The 18562-nt window shown below is 38.4% G+C and overlaps 1 protein-coding gene across 1 annotated transcript in view; it reads right to left on the reverse strand.

The window, feature by feature from the left end:
* Nucleotides 1-18562, reverse strand: part of EPHA6 (EPH receptor A6) — a 786690-nt gene that overhangs the window by 405493 nt on the left and 362635 nt on the right. The gene's annotated exons all lie outside the window — the stretch shown is intronic.

Consider the following 18562-nt stretch of genomic DNA (forward strand, 5'->3'; position numbering starts at 1 on the left):
TGGACATAGCACTAAGCCAAACCATGACTTGCTTCTGGGTAGCATGGCAGCAGCGGGACCACATAGTGGTGGTGAGTGAAACTGTGAGTAGGGATGGGTAAGAAATTTGATTCACTTTGCATTTCAAGCTGAATCTATCAAATTTGCACTTTCTGAAACAATGTGACAGCAGAAACAATCTTTTGAAATTTGCGGGGTTTTTAAAATGGCCACGAAGCAGTGAGGACACGTAAATCGGCTCTCTCTGGTTGGGAAAACAAAATAGATAAAATACCTCCTTCGGGAAGCAAAGTAAGTGAGAAAGAAGCGTTCAGAAACGTCATAAATCAGATTACTCACTTGCTATTTTAAATGTCCTAATCCACAGTATATCGGAACTCCTTTTAGCAGAGCTGGAAGGCAAACTAGTTGGCCCCTCCTAAATAGAAAGCCTGACTCTAAACAAACGCTCTGCAGTTTTACTTATCTGTTTTGAGTTTGCCAATTCACTGCCTAAGCGAAAGAAATGCTGCCAATGCTTTTAAAGAAATTCTACAACTTTGTTTTGAAACAGTTATCTTGAATCCCTGAACTCTGTCCTTTTATGTTGGGAGAGCTATTATAGGCTATGAGGATAAGAACATAAGAACATAAGAAGAGCCTGCTGGATCAGGCCAGTGGCCCATCTAGTCCAGCATCCTGTTCTCACAGTGGCCAACCAGGTGCCTGGGGGAAGCCCGCAAGCAGGACCCGAGTGCAAGAACACTCTCCCCTCCTGAGGCTTCCAGCAACTGGTTTTCAGAAGCATGCTGCCTCTGACTAGGGTGGCCCCTTTTAAACCGGATTTGAGCTATTGAGCCAACTATCTAACGAGAAAACTATTTATTGCTATAGTGCTCAATCCACCAGACTAAAGAAATAAGAAATACTTAAATTCACTAAATCTACCTAGAGGCAACCTATCCAGGCTCCAAACCTGTGAAAGTAAACACACTTTAATACCTACTGTGTGCCTTAAGCTGCCTTTGCAAAAGATGGTCCAAATGCGGAAAAAATGTTATGAACAAGAATTAATAGCGGACAAAATCTCAGAATTAGAAACCCCTTATAGGGAAAGCTTTCAACCTGAAATTATCTGATTTTTTGCATCTAATAATCATGTCAAGATAAGGACTAAAAAGTCATCTAATGAGATAAAAAAACCTGACTCACTATCAACAAACCTGCTTCAGCCTGCTACAAATGAAAAGAGCAGTTTTGAACCCGACAACTTAGAGTCTCTGTTAAACATCGATTATAACACAGCTTTGGAAAACTCAACTGTCCAAATGATTCCATCAGGATCTATCAATTCCTTGATGCTACTACCTGAGAATTTCAAAATTCAAAGATTGGTAAATAATGAACTTGAAGGGACCCTAACTCCACCTCCTGTGTTGGAAGAAACAGAAATGCATGCTGTCAGTTGGCTGAATGAAGGAGCTTCTCAATCCACTTCGACCGCTACGCCGAAACATAGCTCTGTGGAGTCTGACGGACAATTGCTACTTACTCCACACTCTTATACTTACCCTGCAAATTCTACTGCGACCCCAGATATACAAGAAATGGAAGAAATTGGCCAAAAACTGTTGATAACGGGTCAACAATGTCTGCATTTACAAATGGCTATAGCAGTTAAAGAGGCAGAAAACATTAAAAATTTTTTGGAAGAAACAAATGATATATTGAAATGCCTATCACAAGAACAAATTAAATTAAAATCGACTTTGAATAGTACTATCCCACCTTCCAAATCGGAAATCTCTCTGAAGAAAAAAAAATGGAAAAAAAGATATATTGGAAATAATGTTAAAAAACAAAAAAACAAAAAAATCATAGACTTCAAAAAACTAGAAAGATGAACTTTCATAGACTTTTTAATTTATTAGAAAGTCATCATTTAACAAGAACCCCAGCAAAAACTCCTCCAGCCCCTGTGATAACGACATCAAGCCCCTCGGATATAAAGCTACTTCACACGACCTATAATGAAACATCGCTTGCTACTACAAACCCCTCCCTGTTGACTGAGCGGCCTGTAAACTCAAATCAGAGAGAGATTATCGGTAAAGGACTGAACCTCGACAAATCTCTCCAGAGGAAAAATGTTACAGGAAATTGGCTTTTACAATATGTCCAAAACAAAATAGCATTACTTAATCTTCCCTATCCCAGAATCAGAGAAAACGTTGCTGCGAGAAAATTGGGGATATGTCACATTCTCCAATCGCTGGGCTTAAGAGTCTTGTGGCCTGATGATATCCTGAAGGTGGAGTCTCTTTACAACTCATCACCAAACACGTCTGTTTTACTCACTTTTAAATCCCCTGCTGTACCAACTCGGATAATGAAATTCAGATCCCTTCTTAAAGACTATGGAATAGATGTCCAGAGACACTTTATAAATATAGCAAAACCGCTACCTCTGTTTAAAAGAAGATCTTTTTCATCCCAGATTTCTCTTACAAAACAGTCAGAAAAACCTCTCCTGGATGGAGGGAATATTTTACCAAACTCTGTAGCTCCAATATCAAACGATGCTCAGACCCATCTTGCAAAATCGAGTCAGGTCGAAATCTCTCTATCTGCATTAGGTACAACCCAAAGGAAGAATAAAACAATCCATATCTTTCATCAGTCACAGGAAGAACAAAGCTCGGAAAATTCAATCTCCACCAGTTCTGATTTTATTACTTGGGACGTGCTAAACTCCTCTTCTCCTATAACTTCTCCTACTAAATTAGAAAAACAAACTGCTGACCTGGCCGGAAATGAGGAAATCATGGAAAACCAGAAATCTTTTTCTGATTTCTCATGTGAAGGAGAAGAAGAACTATTAAGCAACTTCCATTTATTTAGACAGCGAACAGACTGAGGTTATCAGTAAGTTACAATCTCTTTTAAATAACCTGAGGGTAAAACGGCCAGGTTCCAGATATTTAGAATCTTTCGAAATGGGCTCTCCACCTAATGTCCAACTTTTAGCATCGGAGGCTTACTCTTCAACAGCCCTACCTCAAGGTTACTCAAATGTTTGTAGACCATTATCCTCTTTTGAAATAATAGTTCATGACTCCAACACACCGATCTGACAACATCCCAGTCATGCTAAAATAAGGAATCAAGGAACTACAAGGACACGACGCACTCTAAGAATAGGAAAAGGAAGCCGGACTTCAAACTCTCACTTGGTTAAATTTGTATCCTGGAATGTTGCAGGTTGGGCTTCCACATTAAATTCTCCTGGATGCTCTGAATTTTTGTGCTCTTGTGATATAATTTGCCTACAAGAAACTTGGGCTGTTAAAAATATTTACTTACATTGCTTTCAAACTTTAGAACTTTTTGCAAAATCAGCAAAAAACAAAGGCAGACCAAAGGCTGGCCTAGCAATTTTAATATCCACAGCTCTGGGAGCCAAAATTGAAAATCTACCTCCTTGTGATAACATAGCTATTGCAGCTTTATTAGACCTAAATTTGTCACCAATTTTAATAGTTAATGTCTATATTCCACTGCTTCCTACAAAGACTAAGGTCCTACCAGCTTGGCAACAGTTGGAAAATTATATAATAAACTTAGAACTCAAATATCCAAAAGCTCAATTTATTATAGCAGGGGATCTAAATGCCAGGATAGGCCCAAATAATCTCACATTGGCTGCATCTCCCTTTTGGGTTGATCAGAACATTGAAAATGAAATCCCACAGTATAACCGTTGTTCTAAAGATCAAACAATAAATTTTGCAGGTATATGCTTGACCCAATTGGTATCTAGTCTAAACTTGATAATTGTCAACGGGCATAAAGAAATCGATTTTTTTCCAGAGTATACCTATATTTCAGGACGAGGTTGTAGTGTGGTCGATTATATTTTACTATCCCCTCTTTTGTTCCCACATATCTCCAACTTTTTAGTGAGAGATAGACTGGAAAGTGATCACCTCCCTCTACTATTCAATTTGCCCAACTGTAAAATTTCTCGCCTCCCTCTAAAATCTGTACATGATATGGCCAAAACTGCTATCCAATGTAGGAGGGTTCATTGGAATGAACGTACTTCTCTAAAATTGGAAAATTACTTAATTTCTCAAAAGGCCCTTAATTACAGGACAAGTATAATCGAATCAAACTCAATTACGGAGTCTATCATGGAATACTTTGCATTAACTTCTGACCTAGTGAAATTCCTAAAACCACCCTACCGTCCCTGCCGTTCAGAAAAATCGGCATATCCTAAATGGTTTGACAGGGAATGTAATGATCTAAAGCAGAAACTAAGAAAATTATAGGAAATCTGGGGCAAGTTTTCTTCCTCCTGATTATTATACAGTTAAAAAAGATTACAAAAAACTAATAGCTTATAAGAAAACTGTAGCGTTGCAGGAAAATTGGAAGTCCCTGATAAAGGCCTCTCAAATCAATGATTCCAAGCTCTTCTGGGCAATAGTTACTAATGCCCTGGGATCCACAGCTCCCCTAAAATGCCCTATTTCCTCAGAGATTTGGGAACAACATTTTTCCACTCATTTTGCAACAACCAATGGAAATTCACATAGGTCTTCACCGCTGTTCAACCTTAACACGTTACCTGTTTGGCCCTCGATTGAACAAGTGGAGGTTGTTCTTTTGATTAGAAAACTCAAAAGAGGTAAAGCCCCAGGGACTGATGAGATTATATCGGAAATGATAAAATCTAACATTCAATGGTGGGCGCCTCTTCTCACATCTCTTTTTACCAAGATAAACTTGACGGGAATTATCCCTACATCCTGGCTTGAGGCAACCATTATTCCGATTCATAAAAAAGGTGACAGAACAGATCCAACAAACTATAGGCCCATTAGCCTTCTTTCTATAGTGGGCAAGACCTACGCGAGCCTTCTAAATAATAGACTACAATCCTGGTTAGAGCAAGAAGAAATTTTGGGACAGGAACAGGCAGGTTTTTGCAAAAACAGATCTACTAATGATCACTGTTTAGTTTTAAGATACCTAGCCGAAAAATATTCTAGCGGCTCTAAGAGAGGTCTTTTTGTCGCTTTCATGGATCTCAAAACAGCTTTTGATTCCATTCCAAGAGATCTACTTTGGGCTAAATTAAATAAAACCACAATTGACAAGCACCTTCTATTCTTCATTAGCCGACTCTATCATGGTACCTCTCTTAGGGTGCGATCTGGGTCAAGCGAAAGCTTGTCAAACCCCATACCAACAAATATTGGAGTCCGTCAAGGCTGTGTACTAGCCCCGGCTCTTTTCAACCTCTTCCTCAACGATCTGAGCTCTAAATGCACTGCCAAAAATCTTCACTCACCCAAAATAGCAGAAGTGAGTTGCCCCCTACTGCTTTATGCGGATGACACGGTCCTAATGTCCTTTTCGGAAATTGGACTCAAGCGACTTATAAACATCTTCATGACCTATTGTAATGAAAATTCTCTCTCTATCAATTATAATAAGTCAAAAATAATGGTCTTCTCAAATAAGCATTCAAAGAAACATTGGTTAATAAAAGGCCAAACGATTGACCAGGTTAGAAAATTTAAATATTTAGGAGTTATATTTTGTTCTTCTCTTTGCTGGTCAACTCATAAGAACATAAGAACATAAGAAGAGCCTGCTGGATCAGGCCAGTGGCCCATCTAGTCCAGCATCCTGTTCTCACAGTGGCCAACCAGGTGCCTGGGGGAAGCCCGCAAGCAGGACCTGAGTGCAAGAACACTCTCCCCTCCTGAGGCTTCTGGCAACTGGTTTTCAGAAGCATGCTGCCTCTGACTAGGGCGGCACAGCACAGCCATCATGGCTAGTAGCCATTGATAGCCCTGTCCTCCATGAATTTGTCTAATCTTCTTTTAAAGCCGTCCAAGCTGGTGGCCATTACTGCATCTTGTGGGAGCAAATTCCATAGTTTAACTATGCGCTGAGTAAAGAAGTACTTCCTTTTGTCTGTCCTGAATCTTCCAACATTCAGCTTTTTTGAATGTCCACGAGTTCTAGTATTATGAGAGAGGGAGAAGAACTTTATCCACTTTCTCAATGCCATGCATAATTTTATACACTTCTATCATGTCTCCTCTGACCCGCCTTTTCTCTAAACTAAAAAGGCCCAAATGCTGCAACCTTTCCTCGTAAGGGAGTCGCTCCATCCCCTTGATCATTCTGGTTGCCCTCTTCTGAACCTTTTCCAACTCTAGAATATCCTTTTTGAGATGAGGCAACCAGAACTGTACACAGTATTCCAAATGCGGCCGCACCATAGATTTATACAACGGCATTATGATATCGGCTGTTTTATTTTCAATACCTTTCCTAATTATCGCTAGCATGGAATTTGCCTTTTTCACAGCTGCCGCACACTGGGTCGACATTTTCATCGTGCTGTCCACTACAACCCCGAGGTCTCTGTCCTGGTCGGTCACCGCCAGTTCAGACCCCATGAGCGTATATGTGAAATTAAGATTTTTTGCTCCAATATGCATAATTTTACACTTGTTTATATTGAATTGCATTTGCCATTTTTCTGCCCATTCACTCAGTTTGGAGAGGTCTTTTTGGAGCTCTTCGCAATCCCTTTTTGTTTTAACAACCCTGAACAATTTAGTGTCGTCAGCAAACTTGGCCACTTCACTGCTCACTCCTAATTCTAGGTCATTAATGAACAATTTGAAAAGTGCAGGTCCCAATACCGATCCTTGAGGGACTCCACTTTCTACAGCCCTCCATTGGGAGAACTGTCCGTTTATTCCTACTCTCTGCTTTCTGCTTCTTAACCAATTTCTTATCCACAAGAGGACCTCTCCTCTTATTCCATGACTGCTCAGCTTCGTCAGAAGCCTTTGGTGAGGTACCTTGTCAAACGCTTTTTGAAAGTCTAAGTACACTATGTCCACTGGATCACCTCTATCTATATGCTTGTTGACACTCTCAAAGAATTCTAATAGGTTACTGAGACAGGACTTTCCCTTGCAGAAGCCATGCTGGCTCTGCTTCAGCAAGGCTTGTTCTTCTATGTGCTTAGTTAATCTAGCTTTAATCATACTTTCTACCAGTTTTCCAGGGACAGAAGTTAAGCTAACTGGCCTGTAATTTCCAGGATCCCCTCTGGATCCCTTTTTGAAGATTGGCGTTACATTTGCCACTTTCCAGTCCTCAGGCACAGAGGAGGACCCAAGGGACAAGTTACATATTTTAGTTAGCAGATCAGCGATTTCACATTTGAGTTCTTTGAGAACTCTCGGGTGGATGCCATCCGGGCCCAGTGATTTGTCAGTTTTTATATTGTCCATTAAGCTTAGAACTTCCTCTCTCGTTACCACTATTTGTCTCAGTTCCTCAGAATCCCTTCCTGCAAATGTTAGTTCAGGTTCAGGGATCTGCCCTATATCTTCCACTGTGAAGACAGATGCAAAGAATTCATTTAGCTTCTCTGCAATCTCCTTATCATTCTTTAGTACACCTTTGATTCCCTTATCATCCAAGGGTCCAATTGTCTCCCTAGATGGTCTCCTGCTTTGAATGTATTTATAGAATTTTTTGTTGTTGGTTTTTATGTTCTTAGCAATGTGCTCCTCAAATTCTTTTTTAGCATCCCTTATTGTCTTCTTGCATTTCTTTTGCCAGAGTTTGTGTTCTTTTTTATTTTCTTCATTTGGACAAGACTTCCATTTTTTGAAGGAAGACTTTTTGCCTCTAAGAGCTTCCTTGACTTTGCTCGTTAACCATGCTGGCATCTTCTTGGCCCTGGCGGTACCTTTTCTGATCTGCGGTATGCACTCCAGTTGATCTTCTAATATAGTGTTTTTAAACAACTTCCAAGCATTTTCGAGTGATGTGACCCTCTGGACTTTGTTTTTCAGCTTTCTTTTTACCAATCCCCTCATTTTTGTAAAGTTTCCTCTTTTGAAGTCAAATGAAGTCAAACTCATATTAAGTCCGCAATTAACACAGCACATAACACCTCCAAAACCTCTATCAGATTTTTTTATACAAAGGGAGGGCAATATATTCCTGCTGCTATGAAAATTTTCAAACTCAAAATATTACCTCAACTTTTGTATGGCACTCCAATCTGGATAACAAACTTTAATGGGAAAATTGAAGTGGTTCTTTCAGGGTACTTGCGGGCTATATTTGGTCTGCCTAGATGTGCCTCTCCAGCTGGACTCCGTCTTGAAGTGGGTACAAATTCGGTAGAATGTAAAGCCTGGTCGCAAGCATTCAAATTTTGGACCAAAATGGCTTATTTTGGTCCCTCCCTGGGATACCTGAATCTAATATGGAAGGATCCTTTCAAATGCTATTGGTCCAAAATTTTTAATGAAAAGCTAAACCGCCTAGGCCTGTTGCACAATCTATTGTCCTCATGGGATTTTACAAAAGCCAATTCTATTATTACCCAAAGAATAGCAGACTTAGATCGACAATATTCATTATCAAAGGCCAAAACTTCTTCTTCCCCTCTTTCCCTGGATTTAACTTTTCGTTTTCCATCCCAAGCCTCATATTTGGAAGAACTAACGTTCCCTCATTATAGATTTCTGTTTTCCTGAGCAAGGTTTAATTGTTTACCTTCTTTTTATTTAACGGGCCATTTTCAACGCATACCTATAGAGTCTCGTCTTTGTATATGTAATTCTAATCTCCCAGAAACTGTTGAACATGTACTCCTTGAATGTGAACTATATAGTGACGCCAGGATTAAACTTATCGTTCCTCTTATTATAAACTTTTCTGAAAGATCCTCAAAATGGATAGCTCGGCACCTTTTGTTAGATAAAGATAAATTCATAACAGAGCATGTTGCAAAGTTTCTTTTCATAGCTCAATCGGTCAGGAACAGACAGACTCAAAAATCATAATTGTATTAAAAGTGTTGTTTTATTTTGGATTTTCTTTCTGTATTACGGGTCTATGACTGTAAGTTTTTTTAAAAAATAAATAAAGTCTTCCTGAAATTTGCAGTTATTTGAATTTTGCAATGCAGTTCACTAACCCATGTTTATAAAAATGCGCATGTTAGGGTAAAGTGTGCATAAAAATGAATATATGAATAAAAATAACATAAAATGCATTATATGAGAAATTGCTTGCAAAAATGTGTACAATAATCAAACCTGCCTACAAAAATATGTATTAGGAGAAACTCTGGAGAATTTTCATGAGGATTTAAAACAAATCACAAATTGGTGCAGAAATGTGGAGAACTGAATTTAAGATTGGAAAAACGAGAAACTGACAGAATTGAAATGTACAAGTCTTTCCATCCCATGCCTGCTCATTCACACTTAACCGTGGTTTGACAGTGTTATGTGCAGACTGGGCCAAATCTTTTTTCTTCAAATGAAATATTGTAAACAATAAAACAATTGATTTGTAACTGACTTTGTGGTCTTTTTTTTATTGGTTACGCTTTACTCTATGAGCCTCTAGGTTGCTAATGAGCAAATCTGAACCCTGATTAAATCACCAAATTAACATATGTCAGTGCAGTGTATGTCAGGGACAGAACCAAGAGGCTTTGGGGATAATGAAGATGGTGGCTGCAGCTGCCTGACCCAAAGCCAGGCTGTTTTTTAAAATTTAAAAATGTTTTAAAAGGGAAGCTGGCTTCAACTTCTGTGGATCCCAGCATCTGTCCCATCTTGCTGAGTGTTGACAATTCTGTTTTCCAAGTAAAGCATATCAGGATTAGTGGCTTCCATTTGTCAATTTATTTTTTATTGCTTATTTATTTTTTTGCTTCTGGAAAAGATCAGTCATTCAGTGTCAACCTTTGTTTAGCTAATGACTGACACTAAAAGGTTACATAATTGTTGAAAATGTCAACCCTTTAATAATAATAATAATAAATAATAAATTTTATTTCTAGGCCGCCTATCTGGCCGCACAAGCGGCCACTCTAGGCGGCGTACAAGATAAAGTAAAATACAACATACAAACTACATAAAAACCCAAGAACTACAATATAAAACGAAACCGAACCCACCCATAGCTAAAACCAATGGCACCGAAAAGAAAACAAAAACAAAACAAAAGACAAAAACCCAGGCCACCTCAGCCAGCCAGCTTATGTATCCCTCCAAAGAGGGACAGGTGATGGAAATAGTCACCTAATCTTTATTTGGCCTTGTTGAGAAACCCATATAAAATATGGCCTAAATATTGTTATTGTCTTCAGTTTCTTTAAACAGCAAGTCAGTCAAGTAATTTCTTTGACACATAGTGATTTTAAATGTTCTAATTTTTCATCATAAGGGCTTGTTGACTGAAATTAGTTTCTGGGATGCTGGAAAACATACTCCTATAGATATTACTGAATGTCAGCAATTGTGGGCAGATCGTTTCTGTCTTCTCCTCTAAAGAGACCTGCCCTTCATTCAAAACATTCAGTTTAAAAATGAATCTGAGCATAGACTGAGGATCTTCAAAAGGATGACTGGTCCTGCTCAAGGAAAAAAGCAACTTGACAATTTCCAAGAGTGTGCCCAAACTTTGCTTCATAAATAAAAGTGTTTGATAATGCTTGGCAATTACAGAACAATCCTACTGAGGGGCTGGGAAGTTGTGGTGCAGTGGATCCACTGAAACTGGAATAAAGAAAACTACCATAGTATACGGGAGGGTGGAGGGCTGTATTCTTCCCAAGAAGTGCAAAGCAGGTACTAATCATATGTTAGGGAACAAATATCTGAGATGAGAGCTGTGAAGCTGAATGAAGTAAGGAGTCACAGCAACATCCAAAACATGGTTGCTCACAGCAGAAGGTGGAGGAGCAGAGTTTCTCCATTTTTTGCTATACTAGCTCCACACTGGTGTAGCAGAGAGGCCCAATCTCTAGTAGCTGGACTGGCCTAGATCCTTGGCTGGCCCAGCTCCACCCCACCACACCCCATTAATGCCCCATTTTGATGGTTTACACAGGCTCCCACTGTCAGGGATGGTAGCTGCTGATAGTAGCTTCTGCTGACTGTAGCTTCTGCCTGCCTGTGCTGTCAGTGGGCTCAGTATGGACCTCTGCTGTATCCAAACCTCCTCCAGTGTGGTGGATTAGGAGTTTGGATTGCTCTGTTAAGCCTTGAAACTGTGGGAACATCTGATTTCAAATAAAAGATTTGAGAATTTTTTCATCTTTCTATTAAGAATACATCCAAATTTCTGGCAATTCTAAAGAATAGACCTTGAAGGGAGAGGAAAAAGTTTAACACTTGTGTTGAATTCCAGTAAGGAACTGCAGTTCCAGGGAAGCATCATGTCCTACTAGAATCTTGTGAAAGTAGGTCCATAAGTAAGACAAAAGATAATGTATTTTATGGTAATATTGCTAGTGATAATAAAGGAGGTATGAGCTAAAGACTAGTATAGGTTTTAATTTCCTGTATGTACTGTCAATGAATGACATCACTAGTTATTGAGTAGATGGGGAATTGTTTATTTATCTCTTTTAAAGCAATGCTGTTGAATTAGTTCATTTTAATTTAGGAGATTGTCCTTATGAGAGTTGAGTACTAAGATAATTAAAATTTCACAAAGATAAATTAAGCAGAGACAATTTTGTTAAGCAACCTTTTGCTTTTCATTATTTAGATCAGTTTGGTTAACTAGTGAATACATTCAAAGCAAAAATAAACCCACTCCAAAATATGCTAAATAAAATGTGCAACATAATGAATAGAATCAGCAGTATTCCATTTCACTTTACTAAGAGATATGAAATTGCCCAGTGCTTACCTCACAGATGAAAAATTGATGATGTCGACAAAGTATTTTACCTTGACAGTATGTCATTAAATTGTCATAGTAAGGGCTTCACTGAAAATCTACAAAGAAGTCCCCCAATAACTTCCTTCTGTAATTCAGGTGTGAATAAATACTTCACTTCCAATTCTATAAAACATTCTGCCGTATGATCAGTTCCAAGGAGGTTTGCTCCGGAACTTGCTCAGGTTTTGCTCTGCTTGTATGCAAGTGCAGTTTGTTTGAAGAAGAAGAAAAAAATCACTTTCTTACAAGAACTTAGAGCAGGATATATGGGCTTGCGGGGAAGATTTTTTTTGTTTTTACAAATTTTGTTCTGGGCCCAGAATATCTTCTGAATGACAGGCACCACTCACCTAATAGGTCCTTAGAAAGATGGCAGGAAGCTAGATAATTGCCTCCCACCTACCATACTGCTAGCTCATTCTTCCCCTGACATGTGAGTTTCTCCCTTCCCCTGTACAACAGGTGCTTGAGCTACAGGTTTGTTTTACTAAAAAAAAAGATCCACTCCTTTTCTAAAACGTAATTCTTTGGGGGATAATGGAAACATCATGCAGGAATAACAGTCCTTCTATATATAATGACATTTTCAAAAAGCATCTGTTTAATATTCCAGTAATGAAGAAATACCCACAGCGCAGTCTCTTTTTTCAGAGGCAGGATCAAACACACTAGTTTTTCACAAAGATGAGGACATACAACAAATCTACTCCAAAAAATTCAGAATGAAAACCATAGCAGCTGAATGGTGTTTACGTGGAGCACACAGAATCACAGAACTAAAAAGGAACAAAATGCCATCTACATCAGCTCTCATCTGTGAGGCAGGAACAGCCTCCACAGATCAATCTTTCTAATTCAGCCACTGCAAAAAGGTGTTTACAGAAGAAGTCGTTCAAGGTGACCAAGGCCAAAAAGCAAAGAATATATAAAATAAGTATCACCCTATTTCTGTTGAAACTTGAATGTACTTGCAGTATAATATTTCTGTGCAACTACATGCAGGGGAGTCAGGGATGTTGTTAGGCAAGCTCCAAGCCTTTTGCACTGGCCCATAGAAGTCCCTCTCCATTCCCTCCCTTTTTTAAAGTTCAAAACTTTTTTTAATTACTTTGGATTGTTTATTCATTTATTAATCACCTTCTACAATTGTCTCAAGGTGATGTACAATAAAACAACAAAACCTATTAAAACACAAAAGACAGTAGATATATTCAAAACAAAACAAAATTGGCACCCATGGCAGAGACCATTATCCAACTGAGAAAGTCTGTCAAAACAAAAGTGTCTTCAGTTGTTTCCAGAAGTGCAAGAGTTACTGTGGAGTGGGTTTCTGAGATCTTTGAAACTCTCCTACAGACTGCAGTAACCTACTGGGTATATAAATAATAAGGCAGTCTCTCAAGTAATATGGTTGCATATGCAAATCTGTGTCACGTGCCTGTATCTTGATTAGGGTTGTGAGGTCAGAAGCATCCCAAATCCTGAGATTTTGGGGGTGGGCCTGAGTGACATCATGGGAGAGGCCCTATGATGTCATGGGGCGGGCCCAAGTGATATGAGGGTGGGTCCGAGTGATGTCATTAAGCATGATACATTAAGCATTAACCACAGTTGCTTGGCGCATACAATTCAAACAAAAGCATTTCTCTGATTGGAAATTCAAACAGAAATCTTAGCTAAAGGATGGAGCCTGGGTAGGGAACATTTAATCTAGCCAACTTGCTTCTGGCAAAAAGGGTTTTAAGGCCAGGCCAGTCACCAGAAGGCCATTGTAGTTTTATGGAGATGTTAGATGGGAGCACTCAGGAGTAAAGATGGAGGCCCCTGAAGGCAGCAATTCTAAACACATTTACTAAGGGACTAAGCCCCATAGAACTCAATAGGACCTACTTCTCAATAGATATGGTTTGGATTGTGTTGTTGGTAAACCTTGACTATGGATCCTCTGCAAAGATATCCATATCCAAGTAGGGTTGGCAACCCCCTGCCTGGAATGCCCTGCCCCTACATTGAACATGGCTGCTCCAAATGTCTTTACAGATTTGACCCTTTACTTCAGAAAGTGGTCTGAGAAATGAGTAAAAGCAGGAAGATCCTCTACTCTTTTCTGTCTCCCCTGTGGGCTGCTATAAACTCAATGACAGCCAAATTCCAAGAAATAATAATTGACAGAAAATAGGCAATAAGTAGCTTTGAGATTTTTTTTACAATAAAGCGGTATATAAATGTTGTAATTAAAATATATAAATAAACTTTAGAGTCACTGTGGCCCTTGGGTCTCTTTCCATTTTTGGGAACAAAGGAATCGGCCTTATACTGCTCAGGCCATTTGGTACCATCTAGCTGAGTACTAATGAAATGGATTGGCATTGGCTCTCCAGAATTCCAGGCAATAGTCTTTTCCAGAAATTGAATTTTGGACCTTTGCATGCAAAGCATATGCCCTACCACTGAGCTACAACCCTTCCCATTTTAAAAAATATATTTTAGAACTGTTCTTTTCAATTCACTACTGCAGTGTTTCCCAAAGTGTGGTACGCGTACCCCTGGTGGTATGCGAAAGTGTTTCAAGGGGTACGCGGCCGAATGGTTTTTTTTGTACTTTATCGTTGGGTTTTAGCGGCAAAAAGGTGTGCGTGTGTTCTTTTAAGAGAAAATACAGTTCTTGTGATTTCTCCAGTTTCTCACACAATCATGTGAGGGAAGATCAATATAATAACAGTAGTTTATCCCGATGTTATTCAATGCGTAGTCTCTTTCGCTCTCAATGCATTCCTTGTCTTTTTGTGCACCTCTCCAGTTTCTCATAAGACTCGGACTCCCTCACAATGACTTTGGCCACCAAAAAATGCTTCTACAAACAGACAGATGGCGCCACAAAGATATTTATGTGTATGCTCGATTACAAAAATGTTCACACCAGGAAGCGGGGAAGTGGGGTTTTTTCCTCTATCTTCAGCCCTGCAGCGGCCATCTCGCCAGCCACTTCCCTCTTGGGGAATCTCCCGCTCTTCGGCTGCAGATATCGCCGCACTAATATCTAGTCACAAGCAGTTCCATCCCTCCCATTAAACAGTTGTTTTGTATTGACAATTTTAATACCAAAAAAGTATTACTCTTTATTTCCAGAATGGTTTTTTTGTTTGAATAATAGTTATTTTAATAGTATATGAATTATTTCTATATTTTTAAATATATATTTTTGTTATATAAATATTATTTCTATTATTAAAATGTTTATTACTTACTTTGTATTTATTTTTTTTACAAACACTTCATATAAAATTATAGGAATTACGAATGTGTTATAATACCTTACCACTCTCCCAATTATTTTTGTGAAAGTTGGGTACACCGGTAAAATCAATGTCTCAAAAGGGGTACGTGCATGTTGAAAGTTTGGGAAACACTGCACTAATGAATGCACATCATACTTAGGGAAGATCCACACCATTCATTTAAAACTCATTCAACACATATTTGAAATACATGAATCAACCACAGAATCTTGGGCACTGTAGCTTGTTAAGGGTGGTGGGAACTATAATTGTGAGGAGGAAACTATACTTCACAGGATTCTTTAGGGGAAGTCATGTGCAGGTTGGATGTGCTTTATATATATTGTGTGGATCTACTTAATAAACTTTGCCTGCATGTAAATTTTTTTAATTAATTTTTTTAAATGGAAATGAGCTGTAAAGTGTACTGGGTGACCATGGACTACTCCACTATCTCTCAGCCTAATCTGCCCCTCAAGATGAAAACAACAGAGGGAGACCATTAACACCCCAAGGAAGAAGGGCATACTGAAAATGTAGAGGAAGTAATACTGTACAACCATAGTGTGAAATCAGATACTTATCAGGACATAGTATAAAGAAATATTTATATAAGCATGACTATCAAATATGTTTATTACTTACACAACCTGTAAAGGTATTTATAGTGCAATCCTATGTTTGTTTAATCAGACGCAAGTCCCAATGTATTCAGTGGGGCTTACTCCAACAGGGAAGCGCACAGAGAATTGCAACCTTAAGTGATAAGGAACTTCATTCACCCAACTCAAAATTCAGAATCATGCCACTTTAAGCTGTTTTGCAACTGTTTATATTTTTTATGGTTATTTGGTTATTGGATTTTAAAGGGATTTATTTCTTATTGTGAGTTGCCTTGGTTTCCAATCTGCAATCCTACCTCACAGAGTTGTTGGAAAGACTCCATACACACACACACACACACACACACTGGAGGTGTAAAAATACATACACCCCATATAATAGTTTATTGTCAAAACCAGTTGGTCATTGCAGAACATTAAAAAAAATAACATGAGTATTAGTTTCCTACATAATAAAAGCAGTGATACCTATGTAAGCCCTGCCTAATTGCTTTAAAAATAGGATTGGAGAGGGAGAGAAAGATTTACAACACAAACACAATCCTCTGCTATGTTCACTCAAAAGTCCCATCAATTTACAGCACAATCCTAAACGTCTACTAAAAAATAAGCCCTATTGAATTCAATTGAATTTACTCTGGGTATGTGGGATTAGCATTTCAGCTCTACTCCCAGAAAAGCAAGTACTGGATTAAAGCTTCATACTGGGAAGGTTTTCAAAACAGTGCCCTCTTCTCCAGCCCAGGAAAATTTAAACTTGTTTGACTCCTGCACACAAGAGAGAAAAAGACTGAAAGCTATATACTTACTCAATTGATGAGATTTTCAGAAAATCAGGAAGAAACAAGTTTTCTGAGTTGCAAAGGGTTCTACTTACTGCCTTGTCAATCACAACCCTGACTTCGCTTATCGGCTACAAACCTGAAAGGGCGGGATTAGAGCAGCTAGCTATGAGCTCATTTTACTGAAGTCGCGGGGGCAGCAGCTGACATTGTGGTGTATAACTCGGGAACCACACCACCTAGAAACTTATTTTTTTAAAAAATGAAAGCTCAGAGTCCAGAAATTGGGGTGACTCACCGGGAGACCTGGAGAGCACTCCAAAAATCCAAAATCTCCAGTCAAAAACCAGACACCTGGCAACCCTAGTCTCGACCCCCTTAAGACCCTAGGAACACCCCTGAATTGAGCTAGATGTTTAACATTTTTAAGTTGCATTTTTTTACTTTTACCCTCTTATGAATCAGTGACCCAACTCAATGAGGACCACTTAAGATTGATAAAATGATTTGTCCAGAATCTTAAGCATTACTTCTAAATAGGAATTTACAATTAAGTTTACAATGAGTAAAAATAAATTGCAGATTAAAAGAGTCATGGATAGGGGGTTAATCAAGCACATAGTGAGCTGCAATACATAAAAAGAAGGTCATAAATTTGAAACAATCCTTGTTATAAAGTCTGTTGTTCAACCAATTTGGTCATAATAAAGCTCTGTTCAAATATTAGACCAAAACCAGACAAGTATTAGAGCTGATTACTATTTATAACTGTAACATCTTCCAGAACTGAGAGCATAAGAAAATGTTAAAGGTCATTACAATTAATTATATTAGTTGCTCAAGAATGCACTCTCAGTTTCTGAACTGCCATAGTAAAATTTTCAAAAATATCAAGATGTTATGATTGAAAAAACAAGTAATCTTATAAAGATAACCAGTACTAGCCAAATCAGCTAATATTTTCAATATATCTTTCTCTTTGGTCATTATAGATGGTACAATAGAGAATATAAGGACAAATAGGCACATGAGCACATGAATACACAATATTTGGCCTAATAGGTTTTAGATATTTTTTTCCAATTACTTGAAGTCTCTCTCTCTCTCTCTGTGTCTAACACACACACACACACACACACTTTCCAAAGTTCACTGATATTCATTCAGGTGAGTACTTTCAAGGGGATGAAAATTCTTAACATAGCAGAAGTATAGAGAAAATTCTTAAGTTGAGATCAGAATGTCTTCAGACTTAACTTTCCCCCCCCCCCTTATCTGGTTCCAGCTCTAATGATTTAAAGTATTATAATAATACTAAATTTCTACATACAGTTTTCACAGAAGCCCAGCTGATGCTAGATATATATTTAACCTGTAGCAGAAAATCTTTCCTTGGGAGTTCATCCTAAAATCTCTTAGCAATTTCAGCCTTCCTTGTACAGCTGATACAAAACCATGTTGCTTGTGTACAGCTGCTGGGATAGAACCAAAAATGAGAAGCAAGCTATTTTTGAAAATGCAACTTTAGTTCATTAACAAATAAATTAAACAGAAATGGACTCAGTAAACAACCTTGTTTAACACCACTGGTAGCAGAAACAACCTCAGAAATTAGCCCTTTATGAACAACTCTAAATCTGTAGATGCAGACTTTTCTGATGAGAGTAAATAATTTAGTAAAAAGCACTGATCAATTGTACTCTTGCCCTTTCTCAATCAAGCTTGTTCTTCTATGATGAAATTTCATTCAGCCCATTTGATTGTTCAATAACAAGTGAGAGGGTTTTTTTTAGAAACAATATTTAATTGATCCTTCTTTCTGATGTCAGTTTTTTTATTTAACAAAATTTATATACTACTTGATTGTGAGAAACCTCCTGGGCTGAACTGTGCTAGTTATGCGGATGTCAGCCACAATGGCTCAATTCAGCGTGACTTGGTTTTTTTCACCCAGTTCCAACTCTGAACATAACCTCAAAGCAGAGATAATGTGGCTTTCAGTTATTGTTTTTAAAGCACTTGTACTCATCCGCTTTCTCTGTTGACGAAACCTCTGAAGCAATTTATTTATTAAAAGACCAGCCTGTAAGGCATG

Source organism: Rhineura floridana, chromosome 5, assembly GCF_030035675.1.
Source record: "Rhineura floridana isolate rRhiFlo1 chromosome 5, rRhiFlo1.hap2, whole genome shotgun sequence".
Taxonomy (NCBI): Eukaryota; Metazoa; Chordata; class Lepidosauria; order Squamata; family Rhineuridae; genus Rhineura; species Rhineura floridana.